The sequence below is a fragment of the Parasteatoda tepidariorum genome, unplaced genomic scaffold, assembly GCF_043381705.1.
Source record: "Parasteatoda tepidariorum isolate YZ-2023 unplaced genomic scaffold, CAS_Ptep_4.0 HiC_scaffold_1182, whole genome shotgun sequence".
In the NCBI taxonomy this organism is placed as follows: Eukaryota; Metazoa; Arthropoda; class Arachnida; order Araneae; family Theridiidae; genus Parasteatoda; species Parasteatoda tepidariorum.
Genome location: NW_027261348.1, coordinates 1 through 14,788, shown reverse-complemented (window position 1 = coordinate 14,788; position 14,788 = coordinate 1). Strand labels below are relative to the sequence as shown.

General features: G+C 30.7%; 1 long non-coding RNA gene across 1 annotated transcript; it reads left to right on the top strand.

Moving 5' to 3' along the window:
- The first annotated feature begins 100 nt into the window (after window positions 1–100).
- On the top strand, window positions 101–7,458 carry LOC122272836 (uncharacterized). Its single transcript, XR_011638421.1, has 3 exons — window positions 101–1,312; window positions 4,515–4,606; window positions 7,087–7,458. It is a non-coding gene; the product is annotated as an uncharacterized lncRNA (long non-coding RNA).
- The last annotated feature ends 7,330 nt before the right edge of the window (window positions 7,459–14,788 follow it).

The following is a 14,788-nucleotide window of genomic DNA, read 5'->3' as shown; positions in this document are numbered from 1 at the left end:
CCACTCATAGTCATGTTTTATAAAAATATGAACTGTTTTTATCATGTTCTTTAAAAATTATGGTGTTCTTTAAAAGAATGAAAGTAAAAACATTGTTTCTAGAGCGAGTTATCTTTTTAACTTCTGTGATTTCAGAATTTTTATTATTTTTTATTTTTATTTTATCAATTTAAAATTCTAGCTGAAGCATGCCAGTCATTTTTTTAAATTCTGAAATGAGAACTGAAGAATCAGGAGTATTTCTTTCCTTTCCGATGAACAAGAAAAGTATCTTTAGAATAGAATTCTGCAGAAAAAAAGGGAAACATTTTTATTTGTTTTCATATTTTTTTCTGCTATTTTATTGCTTCAACTCTTTCTTTACTCTGTTTTTTAAATTTAAAATCTATAAATATGAAGATGCAGAGTATAACAGTTTTGGTTATACCTTTCATTTCAATTAATGTTGTTATAATGTTTTTTTAAAATTTGGTTTGTGTTGTTTTTGTATAGCTTTGTTAACTCATGAAGAGTTCTTGGAATTAGACCTGATAAAGTCAGGAAAAGCCATGGATTTGAAAATCTGAAACGTAGCAGATACCCTGTACATAATTTCATTTGATATTTGTTGAATTTTTTACAATGAAATGTTCTATTGAATCCAGCAATTCTTAAGCTATCAACTGCTTAAATACTATCAAATGAGTAGGCAATATCATGTTTTAATGAATTTTTAAATTCAGTACAATTTATTTGATATAATTTTATAAAAACCTGGAAATTTTTAAAGAATATCGAAAAAAGAAGAAAAATTAAGCTGGAAGAAATTTTTTTCTGAGCACATAGTTTAAATGACACTTCGTTTGAAATATTTTAGCTTCCTCCATTTTCTTTTGTTTAAAACTTATTTTATGTTTAAAAACATTTATATTGCATTGACATTCACCATTAGTTTGTTAAATTAATAGAAACATATTTTATCTTTACAAATTTTTATATGTGAATTTTCGAATTGCTCAAGGCTATCATTTAATTACAAATCTATCATTTTGTTTTAAGTATCTTACGCTTTTTATAGTTTCAGTTGAAAAGTTATTTTACTTAAACTGTATTTGATTTTTAAACTATTATTAGTTGCCACTGTGCTCACACCAGTGCAAGCTGAAGCTGTTCCTTTTCCTTCGGTTGAAGGACAGCGAGGTCTATATGGTCGTTTTTGTGACTGGATGACTTCTCAATTTTCTGAATTAGTTGAAGACTTTTCTGAGCCTGTTGTCGTTGATGATGATAGCGCAGAAGATGATTCTGAAGGAGATCCTTTGACAGTTTGCAAGTGAGCGCTATTTCTTTATTGCCTTCTATTTATAACAGTTGTATATTCATTTTAGTTATTCAAGAAATTTTATCGGCATAGAGAAAAATATTTTATGCATAAGAAACTTATAATATTTTAAAATGCACCATTAAGATAATAATTTTGATATTGATACGGTTAGGGTGTTCCTTTTTTTCTCTTAGGATTCATTAGTAGTATTTTTCTCAGTGGAACCTGGGGAACATTTTCTTGGTGCACAAAGTTTTGTATTCATCAGCCAAGGTTTATACTTAAAGAGAAAAAAATGTACTTCATCATTTATTTTATTTCTTCTGCAGTTTGCAATTCTATTAAAATTTCCTTATATTAAAATTTCCTAAGTATATTTCCTTCTACTTAATCACAATGCTAACTAGTTATGTAGAAGTGCAAAATCTTGTTTTAATAAAAAATTGCTACATTGCAAAGTAAAATTTTCAGTCATTTGTAGGGAATTTCTGTTTTTTCCTCAGATGCAATTGAGTACAACACTACAAAGTAAGATTTTCAGTTATTTGTAGGGAATTTCTTTTTTCTCTTCAGATGCAATTGCAATTATTTTTTAATTGCAATATCTTCCATTTTTAGAATGTCTTAAATAATAATTATTAATTTCAAAAGCAACTTCATCTCTTAAAAATTTTAAGTACATTTAAAAAGAAAAAGTGCAATGTTCTTGTTTCTTCCTTGCATCCACTTTGATGTGTTTCATTTTGCTGTACGGGATTGAGAAGCACATTCTCAATCACAGGCAATCCTCAAACAGAAAATTAATTTGTCAGCAAGACCAATAATATCTGTAGGATTGTATGGTTTCTCTCTGTTGTGCTTTTATAATTGTCTCTTAAGGGGTGTAACAACCAGGAAACTTTAAATTAGCTCTAAAGTATCTAATACCTGTTCCCTATAACATCTGTTGTGGTTGCTAATTCCCATCTGGTCTGACGGGGTCAGACCAGATCAATGAATCCATTGACATTGAGAAAATCCGAAACCAGAATGGGAGAGGAATGAATATCGTTCCAGTCCAGCCCTAAACAGATCAAGATGTGCTCAGGTGATGCCTGGTTTTGTTGGCATTTAGGGCAAAGAGGAAAGATCTTTTGATTTGCAGAAAATGGGAGACTTTTCAGGTGTCCACAGGCCAGTCGGGATAGGCAGGTGTTGGTTTGCCTGTCACCAGAGAGAGATAGAGAGAGTCCTGGTCTTTTTGATTCATGGGAGGGGGTATGCAGCTTCTGTTGTCCAAAGACCGGAGCACCGTGAGGTAGAAGACTGTCTTGGCTCCTGGTGGTGTTCTTTTTAGTCTGGCACCTACCCTTCGGCCTGTCCGGCTTGGGAGACCCTACCAGTAGCAAGCTACCTCCGGCATAGTCCTCCGGGTCATCCTATAACATCTAAAAAGACTAAATCACAATCATTTCATATTATCTATTAGTTATGATGTGCTAAAACTGGTTGGTAAAAAATTATATGTGTTTAGTAAAATTATTATTCGATATAAACTTTGTCAATTTTGGTATTAACTTTTATGACACATTTGGTATTAACTTTTATGAATTACAAGTCTTCGATTTCAATTTTTTTCTATTTTAAAAGTTTTTATTTTCATGCATATTTTAACTTAATTCTTCTTCTTAAAACTTTTACAATGTTCTATTAATAAACTTAGTTTTTTCTGTATTAGTAAGTCTTTTTTTTTTAAAAAAATTAATATTTTTTAGGCTTAAGGACAACTTAGTGCGATTTAGCAAGTATAATTTCTTTTACTTTTTTGATACCAAGTAAATGAAAGGCTTGAGGCAAAAGAGTGCTAAATCACATTTTTTCCATCTTGCCACTCTAAAGCCTGGTTGGCAGGGCACTGGGCCCATGTCCAAGAGGGGGTGGGTTCGAGCCGAAGACTCCCCGTGTACTAAATGGTGACTGGTGCACATTAAATCTGTCTAGGCACAAAGTCATCCATGTTCCCATAGCAAATCATAACTCTGGGGGTACTGATCCAGGAGTTTCCTTGTCTTCTGGATTGGTTCAAAATTACACGGCTACGGAGTGGAATATTAGCACTCGTAAACCCAAAATTTTGTCGGCTGTTAAATGACGGTTATATATTGACCTCTCAATAAGGTGACCTGGGTTTGAATCCCAGCGATGGCTTGTCGATACGAATTCTTCACTTGGCTTGCACTGACCACAGTGTTGACATAAAATATCCTCAATGGTAGATGGATCATGTGTTACAGTTCCCTTGCTGCCAGGCTAACCATGCAGGGTTTCGTGTTTTTCCTTTCTCAAGTGCGGGTTAGTTCTATCAAAAAGTCCTCCTTGAAAGTAAATTTCTCCCAAAACTTGATTCAGGATTTTCCTTACCTTCTGGAATGTGTTCAAAATAGCAAGGTTACAGAGTGGAACATTTGAAGTCATAAACTTAAAATTGGGGCAGCTGTTCAATGCCAATTTGCCCTTGCCAATTTTGCATCAATGTTGAGAATTGTTTGATTCAAGCATCAATAAAATATATCAAGTATTTTAAAGGAGAAAAATTAGTTTTCCTGTGGGGTTGAAGTGATAATTCTGCAGACATTGGTTTGTGATCCTGTGGTGCCAGGATTGCATTCCCCGACATATACCCTGCTTCATCTAAAATATATCTCGAGCAATATGCTCAGATACATCAACTTGTTTGATGTGATATAACTAGATTCTCATGATTATTATATATTTGGAATTTTTTTAAGAATAAAATTTGCTAAATGCTGCAACTGAAAAGTCAAAAGGTTTGGCTTATTTTGTCACTTTCTAAATAATTCTACTCTCGTGGTAACCTAAACTTTTATCTTGTGTCATGTTAAATATCCAAACATAGAGTCTTTGGGTAAAAGTTATACTAAATTTTCTTTGCTCTTAAATAAGGTGGGGAAAACAGGTTTTTTTTTTTTATACAAGAGAGTCTGCATTTAAAATTTTGCGATAAGCTGGGACTAATTTTCAGAAAGTTAATAGTCAAATCAGAAATTTTTGGTTAGTTATGCAATTAAAATAATTTAATTTGCAATACATTTGAAAATTAAATGAAAAAGTACCATTAAAGTAGTTAGTATGATTTCTTACTATAATTTGCATATGGTTTAGAATAAATTTTCCGTTTATGTTGTTGTGTTACATAGAAATTCTTTTTTAGCCAATGCTACAAAACCTGTCTCTTCTCTTGCTGATAGCTTCGTATCATTGCTACGGTGGAATTCACCAGGAGCAACATTGTTAGCATTTTTTGTAAGTTTACCATTGCTTACCTAATTATTTAAGCTAAGTTTTGAATAGCTGTTTTCACATGTTACGTTGTCAAATGCATTTTGATTATTATTAATGACCCTTTAAAGTAACGACTTGAATGTTACTAAAACAATAAGAATTTTTTTTTAATTTTGAACAAAATGGGCTTCTTTTATAATCATTAACATACTATCCGCAAAACTAGTAAACATAAAACGCACAACATTGAGACATTTCTTTGTAACTGTTATGTAGAGTTTGCAAACTTAACACTATTGGGATATTTTCCTCATAACTAAGCAAAGGACTGATCTTAGATATGAATGCACAACTGGCAGCTACCAAATAGTCAATATTCGGTCCCCCGACCTTCTAAAATTTATTAAGAAACTGCATAACAGGTGTATGAACAATTTATAATTGTTCATCATACTAGTTACGATAATTTTTTATTTTATTGTGTGTAACTTAAAAAAAGAACTTTTTTTATAACATATGCAACTTATTATAATCTAATTTTAATAAAATTTAATTTTATATAATTTAATTTTAATCTTTAGTTTAATTTAGGTAGAAAAGACTATGTGTGCAAAAAATGCTAATTTTTATTAATTTAAAAATTACACATACAATGTAAGCATCTATAATTTGTTATATTTTGTTTTTAAATTTTTAAGACAAGTTGATTTTTTATTGACCGAGGAATAATCAATTAATATTGCAACTCCTGAAAGTTATATTATTTTTCAGAATCCTAACCCCTTAAGAGGGAAAATTCCTAAATGTTTTGGGAGGTGGGAGATAGTTTTAAATTATCTCAGATGATGGCTTACATTCTCTCTTTAAAGCTTTTATTCACGTGCCTTTATGAATTGTTCATTTAGGGGAACCAAATGACGAATACTTCATAAACTACATTAAGTTAAAAGCATTACTTAGATACAAACTAAAGTATGGGTGTTGTTGATTTTGATAATTGATGAACATTACCAATTATCTAGGAAAGAAACTTGTATTGTTTTAAATACTGCAATATACAAATCATGATTTATATAAAAGGAATTAAATAGGCTTTCAAATAAAAATATTCAAATACTTTTTTTTTACATAAAACTTAAAGTATGTTTATTTTTCACTATGAAATAATGCAGATTAATTTTTTTAAAAAAATGTGGATTTTATGAAATAACTGAATGATACAGTAAAAAATGCTTTATTGATGCTTTATCATAAAAGAAAAATATATTATTCATTATATCTTATTAAGTCTTATTTATTGAATCTTATCCTTGTATACATTAAAGTAAGAGCAAATGATGTTCATTATCGTGTGCCCATCACCATTTCTGTATACTTTTTTAGCTTGTTGAGTCAGTTACTAGTGAAAGGTAAGACTGAGTGTCTAACCCAATGTTCAATTATTCTTTATCAACAAACTTGATTAGTTTCTGACTAGTTACTCTGAAAAATAAAAGGCATATTTATTAGCCAGATAAACATATTTGTTAGCCCAACAGGCTAACTACTATAACACCATTTTCATTTGAATTGCACAGATACAAAAACTACACATTTTTGTTTCAATCTCCAGTATATTAATATTTTTAACAGTCAACAAACTTAAAATTGTGGCTGGTCATCTCACTTCCTCATGCTTTATAAGGAAAAATTGTCTTTAGCTGTCAGAGTAGAACATCTGAGCTACTCATTTCTATTAATCTTTTCATAAAAAACTTGTAAATAATATATATTAAGTGTCAAGATAAAAGATAAGTAGATTAATAAATCATTCTAAATGTCAGAAAAGTCAGAGGTATAAATCATTCTGAATGATAGAAAAATCATAAGTACTATTAATAATTTTAAATTGTCTGAATATCATAAGGCTATGTTTGATGGGAAAATGTCCTGTTTATTGTTGTTACTATAGGGAAAGGGACTGGAACTCTTATTTCAATTATTGGTAATATACAATACCTTTATTATAGCCTTCGGGATAGTGTTCCTCTCCCAATGAGGAGACCCTGGTTCAAATCCTGGCAGTGGCTGGTTGATATGAATTCTGCTCTTTTCTCACACTGACTACAGTGCTGATATAAAATATCCTCAGTGGTAGGCAGATTATGGGATAGAATCCCCTTGCCATTGGGCTAACCATGGGAGGTTTTTGTGGTTTTCTTCACCATGTAATGCAAATGCGAGCTAGTTCCCTCAAAAAGTCCTGCCAGAAGGCTAATTTGCCCAAATGCTTGATCCAAGAGCTTCCTTGTCTTCTTGGAACTCCGTCTTCAGAATTATAAGGCTGTAGAGTTGAACATTAACTGTCATAAACTCAGAATTGGGTCAATGAAAAAAAAATACTTTTAAATTTTAAAAGTTTTTCATGGACATATTTCAAGTAATAGTTTGTCGTAGTTATTGTATCGTATAATTTATGTTAATTTTCCATTCTATTTGCATGGGTTGTTTACTTTTTATAGGTTTATATGAATACTGTGTATCATGGTTGGCTTCTTTCCTTGATCCTCATCTTATTTATATCTCAACTAATACTCAACTATATCACGTAAGGTATTCCTTTCTTTCCCTTCTAACACAATCCCATGTAGTTTTTTTTAACTAATCCTTTTTTATGTACACTAACAATGTAAATTTCTTACATCCATTTTTTTAATGAAATGTCAAATTTTGTATGTAAAGAAAGTTTCATTATTCTTGTGCTGAAAATATTTAGCTGCATGTTAAGTCATTTTGGTATTTATTATTGTAAGTGAACTTCACAGAATATTAGTTAATATTCTGTTAAAAATTTAATTATTTTGTTCGCTATCAATAGTTTTGTTTGCATAATATGGTTGTAATCTGCTCAATATGTTAAATTCGAATTGTGATGAAAAAAGAATGATCTCTTCTTTTCATGTTAGATTTCTTTTTCAATAAATAGATATTATTAATTCTTGGAACATAAATATAAATTTGCTCTGAAATTAAGAATCTTAACTTTTTATAAAAATGGCAGTTAAAGAAATTCATTTGTCTGTAAAAAAAATAAAAATAATCTATAGAAGTCCCAATCAAATGGAAAGGTGATTCAATTATTTTATTTTCTTATTTATTGAGTAACTTAATGTTTTTGAATATTTTTTATTTTATTTTATTCTTTGAAATATTTTCGATTGAATTAAATTTTAAAATTGTAAGTATTTGAAAACTTTTTGAAAGTTCAAGCTTTAAAAATGCTTACAAATAAAAAAAAGAGCATTTAAAACTTATTTGCTTAATTAATTGAATCACATTTTAATTAATGCGTGAAATGAAACAAAAAAATTCAAAAAGACTACTTTGTTCCCTAATGAATATGCATGAAAAAAGTTGTGATTCAACTTGTATTGAAATTGATTGAATAAATTTCACATTTTCTCAATTTTTTTTCTTAAAATAGTTATGTCGACATTTTTCTATAGTTGCATAACAAATTCTACTATACTTTGCATGGATTAGATCTTTAGAATGTATAAAAGTTTTATTTTTATATTTAAACCAAAAGAAATAATATTGCTACTTTGCTTAAAATAGTGATTTTGATTTATGTGACACTTGCGGACATTTTTTAACTCAATAATTTAAATATTTGTGAAAATGTTTTGACAAACATGAAATACATACTAAGCACACTTCTCTGGTGGGTAGCATGTAATGAAAAATTTCATTGAAGAATTATAAATAAAGATTAAAATCAGTAATAGTAATTATAATATGAAGGTACTGTCCACTAATGAAGCATTAAAATGCTCCCCATTCATATTTTCGTAAAAAAAAAAAAAAAAGAAAACTGAAATTACTTTGAAAAACTTTTTTGAGCAAACAAAAGTGTATATATGACCAATTTTTTCCTGTTTTTGTACATTCTCTTTGGACAAATAAAGCAACTGAAGACAATTTTTGTTCTACAAATTATTCAATGACTAATGCCGTATAAATGCAGAATTATTTTTAAAGTTACACATCAAAGGTACAGTTATCTTTAAAATTATGCATACAGCTTGCAAAACTGAAAACAAAAATAAAGAACTCAATTTAAAAAAAATAAATAATTTTCTTCCTTATTTTGATTACACTTTATCAATTATTTCAACAAAGATTTCCTGGATATCTCTTCTTTGACATTATCTCTGAATTTCAGAATCTGATTAAGTAGATGCTCGAACATTATTTAACATATTCTTTGTATGCAACATTTTTGAGTTATATAAATTGTAGATTAACTATGTATTCCAAAAATGGGTCTTTTTGAATACATGTTCATTGCTAGTTTTTAAGTAGCCATTTATTCTGGATCAAAAATTCATAAAGTTTAATACGGTTTAAAAAAAAATATACTAAGTTGCATCGAAAAAAAAAACTTCTAAGACAAGTATATTTGATGATTGAAAATATTTTGATACAAAATAATAATTATGCTGATATTCAGCAATTATGTGGATAATTGTAATGTGGTTCTTCATATCTGTTGCATCTTTGCACAATTCGTAGAGCAATAATAAGTAACAATAATATGTGAGTTGGGCAATATTTGGAAACTTATTTTAACACATTTCTGGGTTTTTGTGGTTTTTCGCTCCATGTAAAACAAATGCAAGTTAGTTCCAGCCAAAAGTCCTTCACGAAATCTAGGTTCTTGATCTAGGAGTTCCCTTGTCTTCTGAATTGGGATCAAACTTACAAGGCTATGGAGTTGAATATTGATAGTCATAAACTCAGAACAGTGTGGGCTATACAACACTGGTTATAAAGTAAAAATATGCTGAACAACTATTGAATATTCTTATGGTGCAGCAACCTTAATAATTTTCATTTGTTCAATAGGCTGAATTTGTGAAAATTTTTGCAAAATGTTTTACATTTGTACTACTATTAGGTGTACATTTAAGAAGCCACTGTCTCAAAATATATTTTTTATACTCTTCTTCTTTATTTTGTAGAGTCTTTCCTGTATATATGTAATGGTTTCCAAACATACTTTTACTTCTTTTTGCATCTATGTTTAATTATGGACTTAAAATTTAAACCTTTTTCCCGAAATTTTATTTTATTTTTTATTCTGTTATGTTTTCTTTCACCTTGAAAGACACTTGATTTTAAGCATAGAACACATTTCGAATGCTAAACTATCGTGAAAATATTGTAAAAGGAATAAAAAAATATTATAATATAAAAAAACTAATTTTCCAGGATTTTTCGAGTTTGTAAGCATTATTTGAAATTTCCCAAATAAAAAAAATTATTTTTATGTAAAGAATTCTTTAATATATCGAAAAAAACATTAAATAAATAATATATAGTAAAAAAAAACAGAAGAAAAAAATATTAAAAATTTAAAATTAACCTCTGCTGGGGATCGAACCCGCACCCCATCGCTTACGGCAGAAGTCACTATCACGCATCCTTAGCCGTTGAACCACGTTTTCACGAAGCTCGGGCTACTACATTGCTTCAAGTACCCTTTCCCGGTGAGCTAAAGAAAAGACTAAAGGGGCGTTTGCAGCCCCCCTAATACGTCTATAAAAATTTTCCTTTGTAGGGTGGCTATGCTCATAGAGGCCAATTTTCAGTCCGAGTTTGAAATGTATAGCTTAATAATAAAGGGAGTTAGATGGACTTAAAATTTGAACCTTTTCCCGCCATTTTTTTTTTTTTTTTCTATTTTGCGTTCTTTCACCCAGAAACACACTTGATTTTAAACATAGAACACTTCTGGGATGCTAAACTTTCGTGAAAATATTGTAAAAGGAGTAAAAAAAAATATTATAATATAAATAAACTAATTTTCAGGGATTTTCCCAGTTTTTAAGCATTATTTGAAATTTCTCAAATAAGAAAAATTATTTTTTACACGTAGGATCCTTTAATATATCGAAAAACACATTAAATAAAAATGGAAAAAAACAAAATAAAAAAAATAAAAAATTGACCTCAGCCGGGGTTCGAACCTGCAACCCCTCGCTTAGGCCGTAAGTCACTGACATGCAGTCTTTCAATGCCCACCACTTTTGGCAACATATGGTACGTGACAGGCACTATTGTTTATTTAAGTTTTGTGGGTCCCATTAAGGTGAATCAACGTCACCCCTAAAAGGACAGATAGATTTCATCAATGCACAAAGCGGGATTCGAACCCAGTTCCTTCCAGGTACAAGCCCAATTACAGCGTGGTCAACACTTTAAAAAACATAAAACACCATATTTGAAATAATTTATGAACACAGAAACTGTTCAACACGAACAGTTTCTGTGTTAATAAACTCGATTAAAAGCACAATAAAATTGGACATATATCCAAATTTTAGTACAGTTAGTAATTTTACTACAAAAAAATTATTTTTATTCATAGGATCCATTAATATATCGAAAAACATATTCAGTAAATAATTTAATGTAAAATAAACAAAAGAAAAAAAATAAAAAGTTTTGAAAATTGGCCATAGCCGGGGTTCGAACCCACACCCCCTCGCTTAAGGCGTAAGTCACTAGCACACGGTCTTACCTGCTGGACCACGTTTATACGGGGGATCGTGCAACTACATAGCTTCAAGTATCCTCTCCCGGTTAGTTAAAAAAAGACTTAAGGAGCCTTTGCAGCCCCCCCCCCTAATTGGTATATAAAACATCGGCTCATCGAAGACAAATTTCGATCCTAGTTTGAAATTTATAGCTTAATATTAAACGGAGTTAGATGGACTTAAAATTTGAACCTTATTCCCGCCATTTTATTTTATTTTTTATTCCATTATTCCTTCTTTCACCCAGAAAGACACTTGATTTCAAACACAGAACACATTTCGCTTGCTAAACTATTGTGAAAATATTGCAAAAGAAATTTAAAAAGATAATATAATAAAAATAAACTAATTTCCCGGGATTTCTCGAGTTTTTAAGCATTATTTGAAATTTCACGAATAAAAAAAATTATTATTATTTATAGGATTCTTTAATATAACGAAAAACACATTAAATAAATAATATAATGTAAAATAAACTAAAGAAAAAAAATAAAGAAAGTTTAAAAGTTAGCCTCAACCGGGAAGAAAAGAAAAAAATATAAAAAATTTAACTCTGTTGGGGATCGAACCCGCACCCCATCGCTTCAGGAGGAAGTCACTAGCACGCGGTCTTAGCCGTTGAACCACGTTTACACGAAGATCGGGCTAATACATCGCTTCAAGTACCCTTTCCCGGAGAGCTAAGCAAAAGACTTAAGGGGCGTTTGCATCCCCCCTAGTAGGTCTATAAAAAGTTTCCTTTCTAGGGTGGTTATGCTCATAGAGAACAATTTTCAGTCCGAGTTTGAAATTTATAGCTTAATAATAAAGGGAGTTAGATGGACTTAAAATTTGAACCTTTTTCCCGCCATTTTATTTTATTTTTTATGCTATTATGCGTTCTTTCACCATGAATGACAATTGATTTTAAGCATAGAACACATTTCGAATGCTAAACTATCGTGAAAATATTGTAAAAGGAACAAAAAAATATTATAATATAAATAAACTAATTTTCCTGGATTTTTCGAGTTTGTAAGCATTATTTGAAATTTCCCAAGTAAAAAAAATTATTTTTATGTAAAGAATTCCTTAATATATCGAAAAACGAATTAAATAAATAATATATAGTAAAAAAAACAAAAAAAATATAAAAAATTTTAAAAATTAACCTCTGCTGGGGATCGAACCCGCACCCACTCGCTTAAGGCGGAAGTCACTAGCACGCGGTCTTAGCCGTTGAACCACGTTTAAGTGAAGTTCGGGCTACTACATCGCTTCAAGTACCCTTTCCCGGTGAGCTAAAGAAAATACTAAAGGGGCGTTTGCAGCCCCCCTAATAGGTCTATAAAAATTTTCCTTTGTAGGGTGGTTATGCTCATAGAGGCCAATTTTCAGTCCGAGTTTGAAATTTATAGCTTAATAATAAAGGGAGNAAAAACACATTAAATAAATAATATATAGTAAAAAAAACAAAAGAAAAAAATATAAAAAATTTTAAAAATTAACCTCTGCTGGGGATCGAACCCGCACCCCAATGCTTAAGGCGGAAGTCACTAGCACGCGGTCTTTGCCGTTGAACCACGTTTACACGAAGATCGGGCTACTACATCGCTTCAAGTACCCTTTCCCGGTGAGCAAAAGAAAAGAGTTAAGGGGGGTTTGCAGCCCCCCTAATAGGTCTATAAAAAATTTCCTTTGTAGGTTGGTTATGCTCATAGAGGAGAATTTTCCGTCCGAGTTTTAAATTTATAGCTTAATAATAATGGGGGGTTAGATGGACTTAAAATTTGAACCTTTTCCCGCCATTTTATTTTATTTTTTATTCTATTATGCGTTCTTTCACAATGAAAGACACTTGATTTTAAGCATAGAACACATTTCGAATGCTAAACTATCGTGAAAATATTGTAAAAAGATTAAAAAAATATTATAATATAAATAAACAAATTTTCCCGAATTTTTCGAGATTGTAAGCATTATTTGAAATTTCCCAAATAAAAAAACTTCTTTTTATGTAAACAATTCTTTAATATATCGAAAAACACATTAAATAAATAATATACAGTAAAAAAACAAAGGAAAAAATATAAAAAAATTTAAAAATTAACCTCTGCTGGGGATCGAACCCGCACCCCATCGCTTAAGGCGGAAGTCACTAGCACGCGGGCTTAGCCGTTGAACCACGTTTGCACGAAGATCGGGCTACTACATGGCTTCAAGAACCCTTTCCCGGTGAGCTAAAGAAAAGACTTTAGGGGCGTGTGCAGCCCCCCTAAAAGGTCTATAAAAATTTTCCTTTGTAGGGTGGTTATGCTCATAGAGGCAAATTTTTAGTCCGAGTTTGACATTTATAGCTTAATATTAAAGGGAGTTAGATGGACTTAAAACTGGAACCTTTTTCCGCCATTTTATTTTATTTTTTAGTCTATTATGCGTTCTTTCACCATGAAGGACACTTGATTTTAGGCATAGAACACACATCGAATGCTAAATTATCGTGAAAACATTGGAAAAGGAAGAAAAAAATATTATAATATAAATAAACTAATTTTCCCGGATTTTTCGTGTTTTTGAGCATTATTTGAAATATCCCAAATAAAAAAAATTATTTTTATGTAAGGAATTCTTTAATATATCGCAAAACACGTTAAATAAATAATATATAGTAAAAAAACAAAGGAAAAAGATACAAAAAATTTTAAAAATTAACCTCTGCTGGGGATCGAACCCGCACCCCATCACTTAAGGCGGAAGTCACTAGCACGCGGTCTTAGCCGTTGAACCACGTTTACACGAAGATCGGGCTACTACATAGCTTCAATTACCCTTTCCCGGTGAGCTAAAGAAAAGAGTTAAGGGGTGTAAAAAGCCCCCCCTAATAGGTCTATAAAAATTTTCCTTTGTAGGGTGGTTATGCTCATAGAGGCCAATTTTCAGTCCGAGTTTGAAATTTATAGCTTAATAATAAAGGGAGTTAGATGGACTTAAAATTTGAACCTTTTTCCCGCCATTTTATTTTTTATTCTATTATGCGTTCTTTTACAATGAAAGACACTTGACTTTAAGCATAGAACACACTTCGAATGCTAAACTATCGTGAAAATATTGTAAAAGGAATAAAAAAATATTATAATATAAATAAACTAATTTTCCTGGATTTTTCGAGTTTGTAAGCATTATTTGAAATTTCCCAAATAAAAAAAAATATTTTTATGTATAGGATTCTTTAATATATCGAAAAACACATTAAATAAATAATGTATAGTAAAAAAACAAAAGAAAAAAATATAAAAAATTTTAAAAATCAACCTCTGCTGGGGATCGAACCCGCACCCCATCGCTTAAGGCGGAAGTCACTAGCTCGCGGTCTCAGCCGTTGAACAACGCTTACACGAAGATTGGGCTACTACATCGCTTCAAGTACCGTTTCCCGGTGAGCCAAAAAACTACAAAAAGGGCGTTTGCAGCCCCCCTAATAGGTCTATAAAAATTTTCCTTTGTAGGGTGGTTATGCTCATAGAGGCCAATTTTCAGTCCGAGTTTGAAATTTATAGCTTAATAATAAAGGGAGTTAGATGGACTTAAAATTTGAACCTCTTTCCCGCCATTTGATTTTATTTTTTATTCTATTATGCGTTCT